Consider the following 15,372-nt stretch of genomic DNA (forward strand, 5'->3'; position numbering starts at 1 on the left):
GATGGGACTGTATGCCATGATCTTAGTTTTTTAAATGTTGAGTTTTAAGCCATCTTTTACATTCTTCATCTTTCACCTTCAGCAAGAGGCTCTTTAGTTTCTCTTCACTTTCTGCCATAAGGGTGGTGTCATCTGCATATCTGAGGTTATTGATATTTCTCCTGGCAATCTTGATTCTAGGCAAAGGACTTGGAACAACATTTCTCTATAGAATATATACAAATGGCCAGCAGATCTATGAAAAGATGCTCAACATTACTGATTATCAGAGAGATGCAGATCAAAACCACAGTGAGATATCATCTCATACCTGTTAGGATAGTTATTATCAAAGAAATAGAATATGACAAGTGATGATATAGAGAAATTGAAACCCTTGTGCACTGTTGGTGGGAATGTAAGGTGCTGCAGCTGTTACAGCTGGAAAATAGTATAAAGACTCCTAAAACAAAGAATTGTCATACCTTCCATCAATTCCAGTTCTGGGTATTTATCAAAAAGAATTGAAATTAGGATCTCAGAGGTATTTTCACTCCCATGTTCTTTGTAACAATAGTCTAGATATGGAAAAAACCTAAATGTCCATTGATGGATGAATGGATAAAGAAAATGTGGTATGTACATACAATGGAATATTATTCAGCCTTAAAAAGGCAAGAAATTCTGCCATATGCAATAGCAGGTATGAATCTTGAGGATACTGTGCTTAAAATTTTAAGAGGGTTGATCTCATGCTGTCTTCTTCTTTTTTTTTTTTTTGTTCAGTCATTCAGTCTTGTCCAACTCTTTGCAACTCTATGGACTGCAGTATACCATGCTTCTCTGTCCTTCACTGTCTCCTGGAGTTTGCTGAAACTCATGTCTGTTGAGTCACTGATGCCATCTAACCATCTCATTCTCTGTTGTCCCCTTCTCCTCCTTCCCTAAATCCCCAGCATCAGAGTCTTTTCCAGTGAGTCAGCTCTTCTCATCAGGTGGCCAAAGTATTGGAGCTTCACCTTCAAGCATCACTTCTTCCAATGTGTATTCAGGGTTGATTTACTTTAGGATTGACTGATTTAATCTCCTTGTTGTCCAAGGGACTATCAAGAGTCTTCTCCAGCACCACAGTTCAAAAGCATACATTCTTCGGTGTTCAGCATTCTTTATGGTAGAACTCTCACATCTGTACATGACTGCTGGAAAAACCATAGCTTTGACTATATGGACCTTGGTCAGAATAGTGATGTCTCTGATTTTTAATGCACTGTCTAGGTTTGCCATAGCTTTTCTTCCAAGGAGCAAGTGTCTTTTAAATTTCATGGCTGCAGTCTCCATCCTCAGTAATTTTGGAGCCCAAGAAAAATCTGCCTTTATTTCCATTTTTTCCCATCTGTTTCCCATGAAGTGATAGGTCCAGATGCCATGATCTTTGTTTTTTGAATGTTGAATTTTAAGCTAGGTTTTTCACTCTCTTCTTTCACCTTCAGCAAGAGACTCTTTAGTTCCTTTTCACTTTCTGGCATTAAGGTGGTGTCATCTGATTATCTGAGGTTATTGATATTTCTCCTGGAAATCTTGATTCCAGCTTGTTATTCATATAGCCTGGCATTTCACATGATATACTCTGCATATAAGTTAAATAAACAGGGTGACAGTATACAGCCTCGACACACTCCTTTCCCAATTTGGAATTAGTCCATTGTTCCATGTCCGATTCTAACTGTTTTTTCTTGACCTGCATCCAGGTTTCTCAGGAGGCAAGTAAGGTGGTCTGGTACCCGTCTCTTTAAGAATTTTCCACAGTTTGTTGTGATCCATACAGTCAAAAGCTTTAGCATAGTCAGTGACGCAGAAGTATATGTTTTTCTGCAGTTCTCTTGCTTTTTCTATGATCCAGTGGATGTTGGCAATTTGATCTCTGGTTATTCTGTCTTTTCTAAATCCAGCTTGAACATCTGGAAGTTCTTGGTTCAGGTACTGTTGAAGCTTAACTTGGAGAATTTTGAGCCTTACTTTGCTAGCATGTGAGATGAGTGCAATTGTTCAGTAAGTTGAACATTCTTTTTTGTTGCTCTTCTTTGGGACTGGAATGAAAACTGACCTTTTCCAGTCCTGTAGCAACTGCTGAGTTTTCCAAATTTGCTGACATCTGAGGTGCAGCACTTTCACAGCATCATCTTTTAGGATTTGAAATAGCTCAGCTGAAATTCCATTACCTCCACTAGCTTTGTTTGTAGTAATGTTCCCTAAGACCCACCTGACTTTGCACTACAAGATTTCTGACTCCAAGATGTAGGTGTGTGATCACACCATCCTAGTTATCTGGGTCATTAGATCTTTTTTGTACAGTTCTTCTGTGTATTCTTGCCACCCTTTCTTAACATCTTCTGCTTCTGTTAGGTCCATACCATTTGTGTCCTGTATTGTGCCCATGTTTGCATGAAATGTTCCCTTGGTATCTCTAATTTTCTTGAAGAGATCACTAGTCTTTCCCATTCTATTGTTTTCCTCTTTTTCTTTGTGTTGTTCACTTAGGAAGGCTTTCTTATCTTTCCTTGCTATTCTTTGGAATTCTGCATTCAGATGTGTGTATTTTTCCTTTTCTCCTTTGCTTTTCTTCTTTTTTCAGCTATTTGTAATGCCTCCTCAGATACCCATTTTGCCTTTCTTTTTCTTGGGGATGGTTTTGATCACTACCTCCTGTACTATGTTACGAACCTCCACCGGTAGTTCTTTAGGCATTCTATCAGATCTAATCCCTTGAATCTATTTGTCACTTCCACCGTAAGGAATTTGATTTAGGTCATAGCTGAATGGTCTAGTGGTTTTCCCTACTTTTTCCAATTTAAGTCTGAATATTTCAATAAGGAGCTCATGATCTGAGCCACAGTCAGCTCCCAGTCTTGTTTCTGCTGACTGTATAGAGCTTCTCCCGCTTTGGCTGCAAAGAATATAATCAATCTGATTTTGGTATTGACCATGATGGATGTGAGTTTGAGTGAACTCCGGGAGTTGGTGATGGACAGGGAGGCCTGGCGTGCTGCTATTCATGGGATCGCAAAGAGTCGGACACTACTGAGCAACTGAACTGAACTGATCTGGTGATATCTCTGTGTAGAGTCATCTCTTATTTGTTGGAAGAAGATGTTTGCTATGACCAGTGCGTTCTCTTGGCAAAACTCTGTTAGCCTTTGCCCTGCTTCATTTTGTACTCCAAGGCCAAATTTGCCTGTTACTCCAGGTATCTCTTGATTTCTTACTTTTGCATTCCAGTCCCCTATGATGAAAAGAATGTATATATATATATATTTGGTTGTTAGTTCTAGAAGGTCTTGTAGGTCCTCATAGAACTGTTTGACTTCAGCTTCCTCATCATTTGTGGTTGGAGCATAGACTTGGATTACTGTGATATTGAATGGTTTGCCTTTGCAACGAGCAGAGATCATTCTGTCATTTTTGAGATTTAACCCAAGTGCTGCATTTCATACTCTTTTGTTGACTTCGAGGGCTACTCCATTTCTTCTAAGGGATTTTTGCCCACAGTAGTAGATATAATGGTCATCTGAGTTAAAATCGCCCATTCCAGTCCATTTTAGTTCACTGATTCCCAAAATGTCAATGTTCACTCTTGCCATCTCCTGTTTGACCACTTCCAGTTTGCCTTGTTTCATGGACCTAACATTCCAGGTTCCTGTGCAATATTGTTCTTACAGCATCGGGCTTTACTTTCTCCACCAGACACATCCACAACTGGGCATTGTTTCCGCTTTGCCTCAGTCTCTTCATTCTTTCTAGAGATATTTCTCAGCTCTTCTCCTATAGCATATTGGGCACCTACCAACCAGGGGAGTTCATCTTTCAGTGTCATATCTTTTTGCCTTTTCTTACTGTTCATGGGGTTCCCAAGGCAAGAATGCTGAAGTGGTTTGCACTTTCTTTCTCCAGTGGACAACATTTTGCCAGAAGTCTCCACCATGACCCATCCTTCTTGGGTGGCCTTACATGGCATTGCTCACAGTTCAGTTGAGTTAGACAAGGTTGTGACCCATGTGGTCAGTTTCCTGCCCAATACATAGTAGATAAATAACAAATGGTGTTTACTCTCTTCTTTTACATGAGTCATGGTATGATTGCTACACAAAGTGATCTGTGGCAGAAAGGACTCTGTATGAATTAAGTTAGAAAACAGCCACTGGGAGGCAAGCAGTAGGGGAGATACATGTGGGGCAAGAGAAGCATCAACATAGGGTAGTTCACAGAGGGTTGGAGGCACCCTTTTTGCTTCCTAAACTGGGCAGAGCATCTCTTGGGCCTCCTCTGACTAAGAACAGTGAGAACTCCCCATTATTCAGTGTGGTCAATCTATTGAAAGAAAGGCAGGACATTCCTAGGATATTTAAAGGGTTTTCCTCTATCTCAAAAAAGATATGCCTCTCCCTTTAGAGCCACAGTCAGAGCTCATTTAGAAGAAGATTTTCTACATAAATAAAAATAAACAGGCAAACAAAACATAAAAAAAATCATGCTCGATAGGAATTGGTTATATGTACCATCAATCGAGTTCTTTCAGAATACTAGTTTAGTTAGTTTAAGATGCAAATCCACTCTTAATTTCGGTTTGGTATTGTTTTATGTATAGGCCTTACTCGGCAATCTTCAGACATTGCAACAGAGAGCACTTGATTAGAATTTCCACACAATAAGAAAAACCACTTTAGTAAGTTATGCTTTTTAAACAAGGGCCTCTCTTCTCCCAAACATGTATCTTTTCTTCCTCAATTGTCTATCTGACATGTATAAAAGGAAAGATACATATCTCTGCCTTTTGGAGGAATGAAGAATCTACCATTTAAACTTGCTCTCATGTGTTTTGTCTTCTTGGCCTGTTTATATAAATATAAGAAGCCAGAAGCCAGTGAAAATAAAAATCATGAAGCTATCCATGAGACATGAAGAAGCAGACTCCTTGCGTGATAAACAAGCTCAGCTGCAGGAAGATCTATGGTCTGATATTCATTATTGAAAAACTTCCATTGGATGGACAGTTTGTCCAGATGAGTTAGTTAATTTTAAGAGCTCTCTGTCCTCTTAGAAATATACCATTCCAGATTGGCTGAAAATGTGTTTATTTTGAACATTCATCAGTAATTTTGGGTCAGCCACCCCACAGCTTGGTTTGCTTTGGTGCCAGCTGCATGTGTCAGGAAAGTTAGATGTCTCTTGTTTTGTTAAAAGGAGGAAAAGTCATGTGGGGGAATGGGACTCTTGGAGAGAGAAGGGAGTGCGGAGTTTTCAGTTTGCCTCAGGATTGAGAAGCTATGAGGAGAGGCTAGTCCATATAACCTGTAAGGAATTCAGGGGCTTTTTCCAAGGATAACTTCTCTTCTCTGCAAATGAAATTCCATTTTGATATTCCAAAACTATTTAAACAAATCATTTCACTTGTGCAAAAGCTCTTTTTCTATGCTAGATTTACTAATCCTTACAAGTTCTATTTGAATCCTGCTTTTACTCCTAAATTTTTTGTTATTGCTGCTGCTGCTAAGTCACTTCAGTCGTGTCCGACTCTGTGCGACCCCATAGATGGCAGCCCACCAGGCTCCCCCATCTCAGTGGCTTTGTTAAGCCTTCTCTTGTCTAAAGTTCTGAAGCAGTAGGAGATAAGAACCATTGCCCTTTACCAATGTATTATACTCTTTGTGTTCTCTGGTGGCTCAGTGGTAAGGAGTCTGCCCTGCCAATGAAGGAGACATAGGTTTGATCCCTGGTTCAGGAAGATACCCTGGAGGAAGAAATGACAATCCACTCCAGTATTCTTGCCAGGGATATCCTATGGACAGAGGAGCCTGATGGGCTACAGTTAGTGGGGTAGCAGAAGAGTCAGACACAACTTAATGACTCAGTTCAGTTCAGTCGCTCAGTCATGTTCGATTCCTTGCGACCCCATGGACTGCAGCACGTCAGGCCTCCCTGTCCATCACCCACTCTCAGAGTTTACTCAAACTCATGTTCATTGTGTTGGTGATGCCATCCAACCATCTCATCCTCTATCGTCCCCTTCTCCTTCCTTTAGTCTTTCCCAGCATCAGGGTCTTTTCCAGTGAGTCAGTTCTTTGCATCAAGTGGCCGAAGTATTAGTGTTTCAGCTTCAGCATCAGTCCTTCCAATGAATATTCAGGATTGATTTCCTTTAGGATGGACTGGTTGGATCTCTTTGCAGTCCAAGGGACTCTCAAGAGTCTTCTCCAACACCACAGTTTGAAAGCATCCGTTCTTTGGCGCTCAGCTTTCTTTATAGTCCAACTCTCACATCCATACATGACTACTGGAAAAACCATAGCCTTGACTAGACGGACCTTTGTTGGCAAAGTAATATCTCTGCTTTTGAATATGCTATCTAGGTTGGTCATAACTTTCCTTCCAAGGAGTAAGCGTCTTTTAATTTCATGGCTGCAGTCACCATCTGCAGTGATTTTGGTGTCCCCCCAAAATAAAATTTGTCACTGTTTCCATTGTTTCTCCATCTATTTGCCATGAAGTGATGGGACTGGATGCCATGATCTTTGTTTTCTGAATGTTGACCTTTAAGCCAACATTTTCACTCTCCTCTTTACTTTCATCAAGAGGCTGTTTAGTACTTCTTCACTTTCTGCCATAAGGGTGGTGTCATCTGCATATCTGAAGTTATTGATATTTCTCCTGGCAGTCTTGATTCCAGCTTGTGCTTCATCCAATCCAGTGTTTCTCATGATGTACTCCACATATAACTTAAATAAGCAGGGTGACAATATATAGCCTTGACGTACTCCTTTCCCTATTTGGAACCAGTCTGTTGTTCTGTGTCCAGTTCTAACTGTTGCTTTCTGACCTGCATACAGGTTTCTCAAGAGGCAGGTCAGGTGGTCTGGTATTCCAGTCTCTTTAAGAATTTTCCACAGTTTGTTGTGATCTGCACAGTCAAAGGCTTTGGCATAGTCAATAAAGTAGAAGTAGATGTTTTTCTGGAATTTTCTTGCTTTTTCTATGATCCAGTGGATGTTGGAAATTTCATCTCTGGTTCGTCTGCCTTTTCTAAAACCAGCTTGAACATCTGGAAGTTCATGGTTCACGTATTGCTAAAGCCTGGCTTGGAGAATTTTGAGCATTACTTTTCTCAAAAGTGCAATTGTGCGGTAGTTTGAACATTCTTTGGCATTGCTTTTCTTTAGGATTGGAATGGAAACTGACCTTTTCCAGTCCTGTGGCCACTGCTGAGTTTTCCAAATTTGCTGGTTTATTGAGTGCAGCACTTTCACAGCCTCATCTTTTAGGACTTGAAATATCTCAACTGGAATTCCATCACCTCCACTAGCTTTGTTCATAGTGATGCTTCCTAAGGTCTACTTAACTTCGAATTCCAAGATGTCTGGCTCTAGGTGAGTGATCACACCATTGTGATTACCTGGGTCGTGAAGATCTGTTTTTGGATAGTTCTTCTGTGTATTATTGCCACCTCTTCTTAATATCTTCTGCTTCTGTTAGGCCCATACAATTTGTGTCCTTTATTGTGCCCATCTTTGCATGAAATGTTCCTTTGGTGTTTCTAATTTTCTGACGCCTAAAGAACAACAAATTCTAGTGAATGTAGAGTGATAATTCATGTTTTCATTTTCCTAAATCACATCCCTTATGATTGTACAGTGAAAGTAAGAAATAGATTTAAGGGACTACATCTGATAGAGTGCCTGATGAACTATGGATGGAGGTTCATGACATTGTACAGGAGACAGGGATCAAGACCATCCCCATGGAAAAGAAATGCAAAAAAGCAAAATGGCTGTCTGAGGAGGCCTTACAAATAGCTGTGAAAAGAACAGAAGTGAAAAGCAAAGGAGAAAAGGTAAGATATAAACATTTGAATGCATAGTTCCAAAGAATAGCAAGGAGAGATAAGAAAGCCTTCCTCAGAGATCAGTGCAAAGAAACAGAGGAAAACAACAGAATGGGAAAGACTAGAGATTTCTTCAAGAACATTAGAGATACCAAGGGAACATTTCATGCAAAGATGGGCTTGATAAAGGACAGAAATGGTATGGACCTAACAGAAGCAGAAGATATTAAGAAGAGGTGGCAAGAATACACAGAAGAACTGTACAAAAAAGATCTTCATGACCAAGATAATCACGGTGGTGTGATCACTCACCTAGAGCCAGACATCCTGGAATGTGAAGTCAAGAGGGCCTTAGAAAGCATCACTACCAACAAAGCTAGTGGAGGTGATAGAATTCCAGTTGAGCTATTTCAAATCCTGCAAGATGATGCTGTGAAAGTGCTGCACTGAATATGCCAGCAAATTTGGAAAACTCAGCAGTGACCACAGGACTGGAAAGGGTCAGTTTTCATTCCAATCCCAAAGAAAGGCAATGCCAAAGAATGCTCAAACTACTGACCGCACAATTGCACTCATCTCACACATGAATAAAGTAATGCTCAAAATTCTCCAAGCCAGGCTTTAGCAATACGTGAACCATGAACTTCCAGATGTTCAAGCTGGTTTTAGAAACGGCAGAGGAACCAGAGGTCAAATTGCCAACATCCACTGGATCATGGAAAAAGCAAGAAAATTCCAGAAAAACATCTATTTCTGTTTTATTGACTATGCCAAAGCCTTTGACTGTGCAGATCACAATAAACTGTGGAAAATTCTGAAAGAGTTGGGAATACCAGACCACCTGACCTGCCTCTTGAGAAACCTGTTTGCAGGTCAGGAAGCAACAATTAGAACTGGACATGGAACAACAGACTGGTTCCAAATAGGAAAAGGAGTATGTCAAGGCTGTATATTGTCACCCTGCTTATTTAACTTCTATGCAGAGTACATCATGAGAAACGCTGGGCTGGAAGAAGCACAAGCTGGAATCAAGATTTCTGGGAGAAATATCAATAACCTCAGGTATGCAGATGACACCACCCTTATGGCATAAAGTGAAGAGGAACTAAAAAGCTTCTTGATGAAAGTGAAAGTGGAGAGTGAAAAAGTTGGCTTAAAGCTCAACATTCAGAAAACGAAGATCATGGCATCTGGTCCCATCACTTCATGGGAAATAGATGGAGAAACAGTGGAAACAGTGTCAGACTTTATTTTTGGGGGCTCCCAAATCACTGCAGATGGTGACTGCAGCCATGAAATTAAAAGACGCTTACTCCTTGGAAGGAAAGTTATGACTAACCTAGATAGTATATTCAAAAGCAGAGACATTACTTTGCCAACAAAGGTCCGTCTAGTCAAGGCTATGGTTTTTCCAGTAGTCATGTATGGATGTGAGAGTTGGACTATAAAGAAAGCTGAGTGCCAAAGAACGGATGCTTTCAAACTGTGGTGTTGGAGAAGACTCTTGAGAGTCCCTTGGACTGCAAGGAGATCTAACCAGTCCATTCTGAAGGAGATCAGCCCTGGGATTTCTTTGGAAGGAATGATGCTGAAGCTGAAACTCCAGTACTTTGGCCACCTCATGCTAAGAGTTGACTCATTGGAAAAGACTCTGATGCTGGGAGGGATTGGGGGCAGGAAGAGAAGGGGTCGACAGAGGATGAGATGGCTGGATGGCACCACTGACTCGATGGATATGAGTCTGAGTGAACTCTGGGAGATGGTGATGGACAGGGAGGCTTGGTGTGCTTCGATTCATGGGGTCACAAAGACTCGGACACGACTGTGCGACTGAACTGAACTGAACTGAACTGAATGACTAATGATATTGAACATTGTCTTCTATAGTTATTTGCCTTATATATTTTCTTTGGTGAAATTTCTGTTCCAGTGTTTTGTTTTTAAATGGGTTGTTTTTCTTGTTACTAGGTTGTGGGAGTTTAGTATATTCTGGATACAAATCCTTTGTCAGCCATTTGTTTTGTAAATATTTGCCCCCTGTGTATAGTTTCTCTTTTCATTTTCTTAAAATGTACCTTTTTGAAGTGTAAAAGTTTTGGTAAAGATGGGTGGTCAAAAGAGTAAAAAACAATAATCATTAAAAAAATGTTCTACATCCTTCAATTAGATGAATTCAGGTATGCATTACTAAATTTCCACTTTTGCCTTGAGGACAAAAGGAAGCTCACAGCTAAATTCACTGCTAAATCATACTAAACCATCATTTCCTTAAGTCTGGGATGATCCATGTGCCTTGTGAGGGCAAAGGATGATTTTGTTTTTGTATGTATTTTCAGCATGCCTGATACTGTACCTGGTAATAGTAGTAACATTTATTGAATACTCACTACATGATAGGCAGTGTGCTAAGCATTAGAAAAGTTTTTTGTTTGATAAAGTCCAATTTATTTAAAAGTTAATTTGTGCCTTTTGTGTTCTAGGGTTTACAAAATGAGTTTTAAATGATCAGAATCTACTTTGAGTTTATATTACACAGTTACATGTATGGTGTAAGTACCATATTTTCCCTCCCATCCCTCATGCCATTGATATCATAATTTCATTGTAACATATGCCATGCTTGAAACCTGTTGTTCTTATTTTTGCTTGAACCATTCAGTTATCTCTGAGAGTAACTAAAATAAGAAAACCAATTTTTTTTAACCTTCACTTATCTTTTCTGACACTCATCAACTGTTTTTTACTTCCACTTTTTTTTTTCCTTCTGCCTGAATGCTTTTCTTTAACATTTCTTAAAGAGTAGGTATACTGTCAGTGAGTTTGAGAAAATTATTTCTCCTTTACCTTTGAAGGATATTTTTGCATAGTGCAAAATTTTGGGTTGACCTTTTTTTTTTCTTTTAACACTTTAAAAATTTCATTACATTTTCTTCCATGGTTTCTGTTGGGAAGTTTGCTATAATTCTTGCTCTTTCTTTTTTATTTTTGGCCATGCTGCTGGCCATGTGCAGAATCTTAGTTCCCAGATCAGGAATCAAGTCATGCCCCTTGCAGTAGAAGTGAGGAGTCTTTAACCATTGTACAGAGAAGTCCCTGTAATTCTTTTTGCTCCTCTCTAAGCAGTATATCTTTTGTTTTCCATAAGTGCTTTTTAGATTTTCTCTTTGTCTTTGGTTTTTAGCATTTTGACCTTGATATGCCTAGGTATGTGTGTGTGCATGTTTGATTATTGTTATTTATCCTGTTTTTAAATCACAAATAAGATCTTTTGTTTGTCACCATTAAAAGTCTGCATTTTAAACAGATTCTTGAACTGCTGGCTCATATCCTTCAGCTCATTCAACTTTAGCACCTGTCTCATCCCCAGTGGCTTTTCCAGAACTACAAATTTCACCATTAGCTCCATGAGTTTTCCCAATTTAAACTTGAACTTTTTTAGCATTTTTACTTTTCTAATGAAGACATCACAGAGCACATAAAGAGATTGGCAAGCCTTTTCTATGTCTTTTCCAGTGGTGTCTGAAATCAGTTTATTAACCATCTTTTCCAAGTCACTTGTCTGCACCTCTTGGGTAATGATTTCCATCATCTTCTTGTGAATCTGGCGCACCTGCTGGTGCTGGGCCTAAGAAGTCTTCTGAGTCTGGTTACTGTGATTTTCTGTGTAAAACTCACACAGAACAGATGAATCAAGTAACCATTGGTAGTCGTACATTAATGTGAGCTTCAATAATGGTCTGCCATTTTTTAACTATGGAGCACATTTTGTCACAGGTAAGATCCATGCCATGGAAATTAGTCAGGAAGTTTTTGCCCTGAACATCCACAATAATTAACTTGAATTTTCTAAATGCAATTTCATCATTTTGCAGGTCAACAAGACTCACTTCAAAAACACAACCCTTGAGGCCATCAGATGAGATTTTGGTGCCTTGAGTTCTCGTGACCAGTGTTTTCCTGATATTTCTTATATTGAACTTAGCTGGTGCTTTCAGATCATACCAGTCTTTATTAGAAAATGGGTCAACCACTTTCTTCATGGTTGCCTTTTTGCCTCCTTTTGTAGGGCACTTATTCTTACTGACCACCATTGTGCTGCTCAGAGAGCCAAAAGGGCTATTTATCCTATTAGTGCTATCTGAGTTTGTTGGATCTAGGCCTTGGTTTGTTGTTTGTTGTCTGTCACTAATTTTGGAAAATTGTCAGCCATTATTCTTCAGCCCTCTTGTTCTTTTTTTTTTGCCTTCTAGGATTCTAGTTTTGTGTATAATATACCATTTCATAGTGTTCCTCTGCCCTTAGCTTCTCTGTTCCTTTTTTGTTGTTGTTCTTTTTTTCCCTTCTCTTTGCATTTCATTTTGGTAATCTGTGTTGACTTGTCTTTTGCTGGTTTGCATTGTTTCTGACAAAAAGTCTACTCTACCTTATGTGTCTTTTTGCTCTATCTACTTTTAAGATTTTCCTTTAATCTCTGCTTTTTAGCAATTTGATTGTGATACACTTTGGTGTGTTATTCTTGTTTCTTCTTTTTAGGTTTTTATGGGTTTATAGTTTTCATTTAATTTAGAAGTTTGGACCATTATATTTTCCTTCTCCCATCCTGTTTTGGCACCAATTACTCATATAGTAGGATGCTTAATATTGTCTAATGGCTCTGTGATGCTCCATTAAATTTTCTTGAGTCTTTTCCCTCCTTATATATGTCATTTTATGCCATTAATTTTTTGCAGTGCCTTAAATTCAGTATACTTTTCAGTTATTATTTTTTATTTCTAGAAATTAAGTTTGTTTCTTTTTATATCTTTTATATTTCTAATTTTCACTCCTTTGCTTTCTTTTGTCTTCTTAAATATATAGACAATATTTTAAAACAATTTTTTAATTTCTGTGGCTACTACTTTAATCATCTGTGTCATTTCTGTCTGTTTCTGTTTATTTATTTTTCTGCTGCTTATGGGTCATCTTTTTTTTTTTTTTTCTTTGTGTGCTAGTAGTTTTAAACTGGATATCAGAAATTTAAAATTTTACATTGTTGAATGCTGGATAGTTTGATATTCCTTTAAATATTATTTGTCTTTTTGAGAGATGAAGTTAAGGTCCTTGGGATCAGCTTGATTTTTTTCAAGTTTTATTTTAAGTTTTGTTAGAATAGTCTATGACTAATTTGACTTCTCTGTTGTAGCAATACCTTTCTGAGGCAATACTTTTCTTTTTCTGTACCCTTCTTACTAGAAGCCTTGTATGTTATGAGGTCTTTTCAGTTGCCCAGAATGTGAATTATTCCTGGTCCTGTGTGTACTGTGCTGATTGTTTTACTTATTCCTTCCTGGTGGTTCTTTTCCTTACCTTGGTAGTTTTCTCACATATGCAAGGATGTCACTACTGGAGCTCATGTTCTTTGTGTAACTCCCTCCTCTCCTGTATGCTGCAAATTTAAGTTGCCTTGGCCTCTTGTAGCTCTGAACTCTGTGTCATCAACTCAATAAGACTGCTGAGTTCTGTTTTGGTTCCTTGTTTTGTACTACAAGCCTAAAAGTTCTCTCCAGGTATGGATGGCAAATGATAGGGCTCATCTTGTTTGTTTTTCCTTCTTTAGGAATCACTGTGCTGTGCTTTATGTTTTTATGTCAGAAAGCATTGTTTCGTGTACCTTGGTCCTTTTAAAAAGTTATTCAAGGTAAGGGGGTTAATGTGGTTTCTGTCATTCTAGCATAGCTGGATACTGGAATTTGTGATATGATTTTGAGTTTCCCAGAATGTCTCCCTGTCACCAAATAGATTCCTGACTGCCTTTCAGGAGGTTTATAATTCCATTGTTAAATAATCATTAATTTGGCTGCTTTGGAATTTGAATATTCTGTTAAGATGCAAACATGCCTCATAGGAAAAGAAACATGGCGCACAAGTACCTCAATGAATCAGAATATTAGCATTGACATATATAAATACTATGTGTAAAATCGATAGCTAGTGGGAACCTGCTGTGTAGCACTGGGAGCTCAATTCAGTGCTCTGTAATGATTTAGAGAGGTGGAATTTGGGGGATAGGAGGAAGGCTCAAAAGGGAGGGGAATATACATATACATACAGCTGATTTTTTCCCTTTGTTGTATAGCAGAAACTAATGCAACATTGTAAATTAATTATATTCCAATAATAAAATTAAAAAATAAATATTTATGGGGCACCTGAAAGCATAGAAATGTTAAGGAAATAAAGCTCTGGGTACCTGGACTCACAAACTACTTGTGAACCCTGCCCAACTTATTTAGCTTGTCTGGGCCCAGTTTTATCATTTGTAAAATATAGGGGAGGTGGATTAGGGGATTAGTTGGAATATGGATTAGTTGGCCTCTGGCTGAGAGCAGAAGTAGGCCAGTGCCTTACTCTTTAAGGAACTTAAATATAGTTGGAGAGACACAACTAAATTTCCTTAAAACTCTAGCAAATCATAAAGGACAATTTAGTAGAATGTTATCTGTGCCAAGTGCTATGAGAGTTCAGATATTACCATAATATCTGAACCTAAGAGAGTAATATGTAAGGTCTGAAGGAGTAAGATAAGGCTTTGTGGCAAGGCAAAGGTGAAACTCAACTTGTTCCTTGAATGATGGATGTTTTTGGATAAACCAAAGGGACAAAGGTAAGGGGAATAAGATGTTCACTTTTGCTAGAAAATTTTCATTGTCTAATGAAAGTTTAATTTTCTGAGACTGGATCAATTTCAGGATGTTTATGAAAATGGATATGATTGTTCTTTTCTCTATATCACTAAGAGATAACAACAATTAACATTTTAATAATGGTTATCACTGTTGATTATTTTGAGATTGTTATAGTGTTTTTCAGAGTTAGGAGTTTTGCAGTCACTTCCTAGTGTTTCTTAAACAAATCATAAATTTTGTACCTCAAATAAAACTAGTTACTAATGTTCCTCATTATTACTCATCCCCTTGATTTCTTTTGTGTTCCTTATCTTGGTTAAAGGCATCATCTCCTACCTTATCTTATCCTACCTTATCTCTTAAGGAAAATTTTGAACTATTTTTTATTCTTTTCTGAGCCTAGTCTCCCATATTCATTTGGCCATCAGATATCATAAGTCTTTAACTTAGGCCTTTAACACAGGTATACGTGCATACACGTGTGCTAAGTCACTTCAGTTGTGGCCGACTCTTTGTGACCCTATGGATTGTAGCCCGCCAGGCTTCTCTGTCCTTGGGATTTTCCAGGCAAGAATACTTGTTGGAGTGGGTTGCCATGCCCTCCTCCTCCAGGGGATCTTCTCTACCCAGGGATCTAACCTGGGTCTCCTGCATTGGCAGGCAAGTTCTTTTACCACTAGCGCCACCTGGAAAGCCCCTAACATAGGTGTAGTAGTCTAATTCTGAAATCCTCTTTCTTGCTACTGTGCTGCCAGCCCTTACCATTCCCTTGGAATACTGTGACATATTAATAGACTCTGCTCCCCAGCTCTCCTAATAACATTTTTCATACTACTATCAGAATTATTTTTGTGA

The 15,372-nt window shown here is 38.6% G+C and overlaps 1 protein-coding gene and 1 pseudogene across 3 annotated transcripts in view; one reads left to right on the top strand and one right to left on the bottom strand.

The window, feature by feature from the left end:
* The window catches only part of HPSE2 (heparanase 2 (inactive)), a 720,373-nt gene that overhangs the window by 22,558 nt on the left and 682,443 nt on the right, over window positions 1-15,372 (top strand). The window lies entirely within an intron of this gene.
* Window positions 11,149-12,062, bottom strand: LOC113884348 (annotated as a pseudogene).

The sequence above is a fragment of the Bos indicus x Bos taurus genome, chromosome 26 (assembly GCF_003369695.1).
Source record: "Bos indicus x Bos taurus breed Angus x Brahman F1 hybrid chromosome 26, Bos_hybrid_MaternalHap_v2.0, whole genome shotgun sequence".
In the NCBI taxonomy this organism is placed as follows: domain Eukaryota; kingdom Metazoa; phylum Chordata; class Mammalia; order Artiodactyla; family Bovidae; genus Bos; species Bos indicus x Bos taurus.